The 7,537-nt window shown below is 40.5% G+C and overlaps 1 long non-coding RNA gene across 1 annotated transcript in view; it reads right to left on the minus strand.

The window, feature by feature from the left end:
- LOC112826645 (uncharacterized) overlaps nucleotides 1–6,839 on the minus strand; it is a 57,741-nt gene extending 50,902 nt beyond the window's left edge. The window contains exon 1 of the long non-coding RNA XR_003208996.2: nucleotides 6,759–6,839. This is a non-coding gene — a long non-coding RNA (uncharacterized lncRNA). The remainder of the gene's footprint in view (nucleotides 1–6,758) is intronic.
- Between the last annotated feature and the right edge of the window lie 698 nt (nucleotides 6,840–7,537).

The following is a 7,537-nucleotide window of genomic DNA, read 5'->3' on the forward strand; positions in this document are numbered from 1 at the left end:
GGGTCACAGAAAAACCGGGGGTGCCTGAGTGCAGCAGAGCTGCCAGGTATTGGAGCGGGGAAGCCGGCTGCAGAGACGGAGCCGAGTCACGGGCTCTCGGCTCGGGGTTGCCATAAACTGTGATCGGTAACAGTTGGGCCACTTCTCCTCCAGCAGGGACCCAACAAGCAGCAGATCTGGGGAGACTCCCCTTCCTCCCCCTGGAGGAGCAGCGCGGGAGCGCACCGCAGGGATCTGCTGGGTTTGGAGACTCCACACGGGATCGAGTGCCAGAGATAGAAATGCTCGAGTCACAGGCCGGGTGAGCACGGAGTGCAGCTGGAGACCAGGGAGACGGGAGTGACTGCTTTTCTCTGGGGGCGCACTGAGGAGCGGGGCCCCGAGTCCTCAGCTCCTCTGGGTGGAGATTGGGAGGCCACCATTTTCACCCTGGTCCTCCAAAGCTATACCGAGAGCTTGCAGGGAACAAAAGCTCCTGAGAGCAAACCTGAGCAGCTTGCTTACCCGGACCAACAAGGGCAGGGCAATTCCGCCTCCGGCAAAGACATTTGGGAACCACGGCAACAGGCCCCTCCCCCCCGAAGATCAGCACGAACAGCCAGCAAGCCAAGACCAAGTTTACTGATCAAGGAGAACGGGAGAACTCCAGCACTAGGGGAATACTGCACATAGAATTCATGGCTTTTTTTTACCATGATTCATCAGTTTTTCAAAGTTAATTTTTTAACTGCTTTTTTTTAAATTTTTCTTTTTCACTTTTTCAACCATCTTATCAATCCCTTTTTAAAAAAACATTTTTTATTTTTGATTTGTAGAGCCATATTTTATCCCTTCATAGTAGTTACCCTTATTTTTGGCATATATATATAAGTTGTTCTCTCTTTAAAATTTTGAGATACAGTTTCTTCTAACAGATCAAAATATACCCTAAATCACTAGTGTATGGCTTTGTTCTAGTCTCCTGCCTGATCACATTCTCTCCCTTTTTTTTTCTTTTTTTTTAAATCTTCTTTCTTTTTTCAAACAACTTCTTATCTTATCAATTCCTTTTATAAAAATCTTTTATAATTTTCATTTTTACAGTCATCTTCCATCTCTTCATTGTATCAACCCTTATTTTGTACATATATAAGTCTTTCTTCCTTTAAAATTTTAGGAGGCACTTTTTTCTAACAGACCAAAATACGCCCAAAATCTAGTGTGTGGCACTGATCTATGCACTAGCCTGATCATATTTGATCATATTCTGTTTTTTTTGTATTGTTCTGTTTTTGTTTTTATCTTTTTTTTTTCCTCTTTCTTTTTTCTTTCTTTCCCTTTCTTTTCCCCTGGTTTCAGGTCTTTTCTGATTTGTATAGAGTATATTTCCTGGGGACATTGTTAACCTGTTAGCATTTTGTTCTCTCATTCATCTCTTCTCCTCTGGACAAAATGACAAGACGAAAAAAATGACCTCAGCAAAAAGAACAAGAGGTAGTACCGTCAGCCAGGGACCTACTCAATACGGACATTAGTTCGATGTCGGACCTAGAGTTCAGAATCATGACTTTAAAGATACTAGCTGGGCTTGAGAAAAGCGTGGAAGTTATTAGAGAAACCCTTTCTGGAGAAATAAAAGAACTAAAATCTAACCAAGTCAAAATCAAAAAGGCTATTGATGAGGTGCAATCAAAAATGGGGGCACTAACTGCTAGGATAAATGAGGCAGAAGAGAGAATCAGCGATATAGAAGACCAAATGATGGAAAATAAAGAGGCTGAGAAAAAGAGAGACAAACAACTACAGGATCACGAGGGCAGAATTCGAGAGATAAGCGATATGATAAGACAAAACAACATTAGAATAATTGGGATCCCAGAAGAAGAAGAGAGAGAGAGGGGGGCAGAAGGGATATTGGAGCAAATAATAGCAGAGAACTTCCCTAATGTGTGGAAGGAAACAGGCATCAAAATCGAGGAGGCACAGAGAACCCCTCTCAAAATCAATAAAAATAGGTCAACACCCCGACATCTAATAGTAAAACTTACGAGTCTCAGAGACAAAGAGAAAATCCTGAAAGCAGCTTGGGAGAAGAGATATGTAACCTACAATGGTAGAAATATTAGATTGGCAACAGACCTATCCACAGAGACCTGGCAGGCCAGAAAGTACTGTCATGAGCTCTTCAGAGCACTAAACGAGAAAAATATGCAGCCAAGAATACTATCTCCAGCTAGGCTGTCATTGAAAATAGAAGGAGAGATAACAAGCTTCCAGGACAAGCAAAAACTAAAGGAATCTGCAAACACGAAACCAACCCTACAAGAAATATTGAAAGGGGTCCTCTAAGCAAAGAGAGAGCCTAAAAGCAGCATAGATCAGAAAGGAACACAGACAATATACACTCACAGTCACCTTACAGGCCATACAATGGCACTAAATTCATATCTTTCAATAGTTACCCTGAATGTAAATGGGCTCAATGCCCCAATCAAAAGACCCAGGCTATCAGATTGGACTAAAAAACAAGACCCATCCATATGCTGTCTGCAAGAGACTCATTTTAGACCCAAAGACACCCCCACATTGAAAGTGAGGGGGTGGAAAACCATTTACCATGCTCATGGACACCAAAAGAAAGCTGGGGTGGCAATCCTTATATCAGACAAATTAGATTTTAAACCAAAGACTGTAATAAGAGATGAAGAAGGACACTATATCCTACTTAAAGGCGTCTATCCAACAAGAAGATCTAACAATTGTAAATATCTATTCCGCTAACATGGGAGCAGCCAATTATATAAGGCAATTAATAACAAAAGCAAAGAAACACATTGACAACAATACAGTAATAGTGGGGGACTTTAACACCCCCCGACTGAAATGGAAAGATCATCTAAGCAAAAGATCAACAAGGAAATAAAGACTTTAAATGACACACTGGACCAAATGGACTTCACAGACATATTCAGAACATTCCATCCCAAAGCAACGGAATACACACTCTTCTCTAGTGCCCATGGAACATTCTCCAGAATTGATCACATCCTAGGTCACAAATCAGGTCTCAACCGGTACCAAAAGATGGGGATCATTCCCTGCATATTTTCAGACCACAATGCTTTGAAACTAGAACTCAATCACAAGAGGAAAGTCGGAAAGAACTCAAATACATGGAGGCTAAAGAGCATCCTACTAAAGAATGAATGGGGCAACCGGGAAATTAAAGAATTTAAAAAATTCATGGAAACCAATGAAAATGAAAACACAACTGTTCAAAATCTATGGGATACAGCAAAGGCAGTCCTGAGAGGAAAGTATATAGCAATACAAGCCTTTCTCAAGAAACAAGAAAGGTCTCAAATACACAACCTAACCCTACACCTAAAGGAGCTGGAGAAAGAACAGCAAATAAAGCCTAAACCCAGCAGGAGAAGAGAAATCATAAAGATCAGAGCAGAAATCAATGAACTAGAAACCAAAAGAACAGTAGAACAGATCAACAAAACTAGGAGCTGGTTCTTTGAAAGAATTAACAAGATTGATAAACCCCTGGCCAGACTGATTAAAAAGAAAAAAGAAATGACCCAAATCAACAAAATCATGAATGAAAGAGGAGAGATCACAACCAACACCAAAGAAATACAAACAATGATAAGAACATATTATGAGCAACTCTATGCCAGCAAATTAGATAACCTGGAAGAAATGGGTGCATTCCTAGGGATGTATCAACTACCAAAATTTAACCAGGAAGAAATAGAAAACCTGAACGGACCTATAACCACTAAGGAAATTGAAGCAGTCATCAAAAAATCTCCCAACAAACAAAAGCCCAGGGCCAGATGGCTTCCCAGGGGAATTCTATCAGACATTTAAAGAAGAATTAATACCTATTCTCCTGAAACTGTTCCAAAAAATAGAATTGGAAGGAAAACTGCCAAATTCATTTTATGAGGACACCATTACCTTGATCCCAAAATCAGACAAAGACCCCATCAAAAAGGAGAATTACAGACCAATATCCTTGATGAACATGGATGCAAAAATTCTCACCAAAATACTAGCCAACAGGATCCAACAGTACATTAAAAGGATTATTCACCATGACCAAGTGGGATTTATCCCTGGGCTGCAAGGTGGGTTCAACATCCACAAATCCATCAACATGATACAATACATTAACAAAAGAAAGAACAAGAATCATATGATCCTCTCAATAGATGCAGAAAAAGCATTTGACAAAGTACAGCATCCTTTCTTGATCAAAACTCTTCAGAGTATAGGGATAGAGGGTACATACCTCAATATCATAAAAGCCATCTATGAAAAACCTACAGCGAATATCATTCTCAATGGGGAAAAGCTGAGAGCTTTTCCCCTAAGGTCAGGAACGTGGCAGGGATGTCCACTATCACCACTGCTATTCAACATAGTATTAGAAGTCCTAGCCACAGCAGACAACAAAAAGAAATCAAAGGCATCCAAATCAGCAAAGAAGAAGTCAAACTCTCACTCTTTGCAGATGACATGATACTGTATGTGGAAAACCCAAAAGACCCCACCCCAAAACTGCTAGAACTCATACAGGAATTCAGTAAAGTGGCAGGATATAAAATCAATGCACAGAAATCAGTGGCATTCCTATACACCAACAACAAGACAGAAGAGAGACAAATCAAGGAGTCGATCCCATTTACAATTGCAGCCAAAACCATAAGATACCTAGGAATAAATTTAACCAAAGAGGCAAAGGATCTGTACTCAGAAAACTATAAAATACTCATGAAAGAAATTGAAGAAGACACAAAGAAATGGAAAAATGTTCCATGCTCATGGATTGGAAGAAAAAACATTGTAAAGATGTCAATGCTACCTAGAGCAATCTACACATTCAATGCAATCCCCATCAAAATACCATCCACTTTTTTCAAAGAAATGGAACAAATAATCCTAAAATTTGTATGGAACCAGAAGAGACCCCAAATAGCCAGAGGAATATTGAAAAAGAAAAGCAAAGCTGGCGGCATCACAATTTCGGACTTCCAGCTCTATTACGAAGCTGTCATCATCAAGACAGTCTGGTACTGGCACAAAAACAGACACATAGATCAATGGAACAGTATAGAGAGCCCAGAAATGGACCCTCAACTCTATGGTCAACTCATCTTTGACAAAGCAGGAAAGAATGTCCAATGGAAAAAAGACAGTCTCTTCAACAAATGATGTTGGGAATATTGGACAGCTACATGCAGAAGAATGAAACTGGACCATTTCCTTACACCACACACAAAAAGAGACTCCAAATGGTTGAAAGACCCAAAGTGAGACAGGAGTCCATCAAAATCCTAAAGGAGAACAGAGGTAGCAACCTCTTTGACCTCAGCCGCAGCAACTTCTTCCTAGAAACATCGCCAAAGGCAAGGGAAGCCAGGGCAAAAATGAACTATTGGGATTTCATCAAGATAAAAAGCTTTTGCACAGCAAAAGAAAGAGTCTACAAAACCAAAAGACAACCGACAGAATGGGAGAAAGTATTTGCAAATGACATATCAGATAAAGGGCTAGTATCCAAAATCCATAAAGAACTTATCAAACTCAACACCCAAAGAACAAATAATCCAATCAAGAAATGGGCAGAAGACATGAACAGACATTTTTCCAAAGAAGACATCCAAATGGCCAACAGACACTTGAAAAAGTGCTCAACATTGCTCGGCATCAGGGAAATCCAAATCAAAACCTCTATGAGATACCACCTCACACCAGTCAGAATGGCTAAAATTAACAAGTCAGGAAACAACAGATGTTGGTGGGGATGCGGAGAAAGGGGAACCCTCCTACACTGTTGATGGGAATGCAAGTTGGTGCAACCACTCTGGAAAACAGTATGGAGGTTCCTCAAACAGTTGAAAATAGAGCTACCATACAATCCAGCAATTGCACTACTGGGTATTTACCACAAAGATACAAATGTAGGGATGCGAAGGGGTACGTGCACCCCAATGTTTATAGCAGCAATGTCCACAATAGCCAAAGTGTGGAAAGAGCCAAGATGTCCATGGACAGATGAATGGATAAAGAAGAGGTGGTATATATACACAATGGAATATTATGCAGCCATCAAAAGGAATGAGATCTTGCCTTTTGCAACGATGTGGATGGAACTGGAGGGTGTTATGCTGAGTGAAATAAGTCAATCAGAGAAAGACATGTATCATATGACCTCACTTATATGAGGAATTCTTAATCTCAGGAAACAAAGTGAGGGTTGCTGGAGTGGTGGGGGGTGGGAGGGATGGGGTGGCTGGGTGATAGGCATTCGGGACGGTATGTGCTATGGTGAGCGCTGTGAATTGTGTAAGACTGTTGAATCACAGATCTGTACTTCTGAAACAAATAATGTCAACATATGTTAAGAAAAAAGAAAAAGAAGAAAATAGCAGGAAGTGAAGAATGAAGGGGAGTAAGTCGGAGAGGGAGACAAACCATAAGAGAGGATGGACTCTGAAAAACAAACTGAGGGTTCTAGAGGGGAGGGGGGTGGGGGATGGGTTAGCCCGGTGATGGGTATTATGGAGGGCACATTCTGCGTGGAGCACTGGGTGTTATGCACAAACAATGAATCATGGAACACCACATTCAAAACTAATGATGTAATGTATGGTGATTAACATAACAATAAAAAAATTTTTTAAAAAAGTAGAAATTGCAGAGGAATTATCTGTAATGCCAGATAACATCTTGTTCAATGAAGGAGGAATTTCCCTTTTCCTTACCTCTTTCTCCTGCCCCTAGCTTCAACCCTGGTGGAGGCAGTCAGCAAAGTGGGGTAGAGTGAAGGGTGCTTGTGAAGACAAAGCACATGTCAGTAGAACAGACAGAAACTGATATTGCCAACCTCTCCTAGTCTTAGATTCTCAGCTCAAAGTAGTCGTATCAAGTTGGGGGAGGGGAGAATCTCAAACTCCAAATGAAGTTCAGAGTTTTATTATTAAACTGGGCTGCATCCTTAAATTGCTGAACTGAGACTTATTCTCGTGACTTGAAGCGATTGAGGACTTTTTATAATCTAAGAGTTACTGGAAAATCCATGGGACTTAAACAAGCACACTGAGTTGGTTTGAAAGGGCCACAGGAGGAAACATAAAGTTATTTTATGATTGCACCCTGTTGAGTTCATATTCTTCTATTTGACAGTTACTCCTGCCTAGAACACTATGAGGAATGATTAAAAAGAGTGCAGGCTGTTTAATGGAATACAACTAGGAAAGAAAAAAAAAAAAAACTTGGCTTCCACATAGCGACCACCCAACACAGAGCTCTTTCCTCCACTTCCATTTGAATATTTTTTTAGATTTTATTTAAATTCAAGTTAGTTAACAGATAGTGTATTACTAATTTCAGGGATAGAATTTAGTGATTCATAACTTGCATATAACACCCAGTGCTCATTACATCACGTGCCCTCCTTAATGCCCATCACCCAGTTACCCCCTTCCCTCATCCCCCTCCCCTCCAGCAATGCTGTTTGTTCCCTCTAGTTAAGAGTCTCTTA

This window comes from Callorhinus ursinus, unplaced genomic scaffold (genome assembly GCF_003265705.2).
Source record: "Callorhinus ursinus isolate GAN/ISIS: 27379988/994484 unplaced genomic scaffold, GSC_fseal_2.0 scaffold7, whole genome shotgun sequence".
Lineage (NCBI taxonomy): Eukaryota > Metazoa > Chordata > Mammalia > Carnivora > Otariidae > Callorhinus > Callorhinus ursinus.